This window comes from Epinephelus fuscoguttatus, linkage group LG10, assembly GCF_011397635.1.
Source record: "Epinephelus fuscoguttatus linkage group LG10, E.fuscoguttatus.final_Chr_v1".
NCBI classification, from domain to species: domain Eukaryota; kingdom Metazoa; phylum Chordata; class Actinopteri; order Perciformes; family Serranidae; genus Epinephelus; species Epinephelus fuscoguttatus.
Window position 1 is genome coordinate 19,466,754 of NC_064761.1, and position 523 is coordinate 19,467,276.

Sequence of the window (523 nt, forward strand, 5' to 3'; positions counted from 1 at the left end):
TCCGCTTTTTGGTTCAAACTGTTCTGCGCAATGACGACGCTGCAGGGGGCAGCGGCCTTTAAAGGAACATTACACCCAACCAGTCCGCACCATGCATGTGTTATACGTGTATTATTACTGCACCCATGGCGTGGACTCACTCTCTTTACTATTTTTTTATAATCCGCAGTCACTCCTTTGACTATTTTTAACCACCCCACAAGGATGGCTAAATGCTGTACACCCGGGGGTCCTTTTATTAGCTCATTAAGTATTCCTATCAGGAAACTGCTGCTACAATGAAAACCTGGTAATAAAACAGCCCTAATAACAATTAATAATGAGGAAAATAATAAAAAGCAGAAAGCCCTCATAAGAAATAATGGGTTTGATGACAGAATATAAAGATTATTAGGCTCATGGTGGAATGAATAAGTTAATGTGTTAACCAAAATCAATAGTTTTCCTCCTTTTGGAAGCACACTGTCTACAGCAGGGGTATTAAACTCATTTTAGTTCATGAGCTACATACAGCCAAATTTGA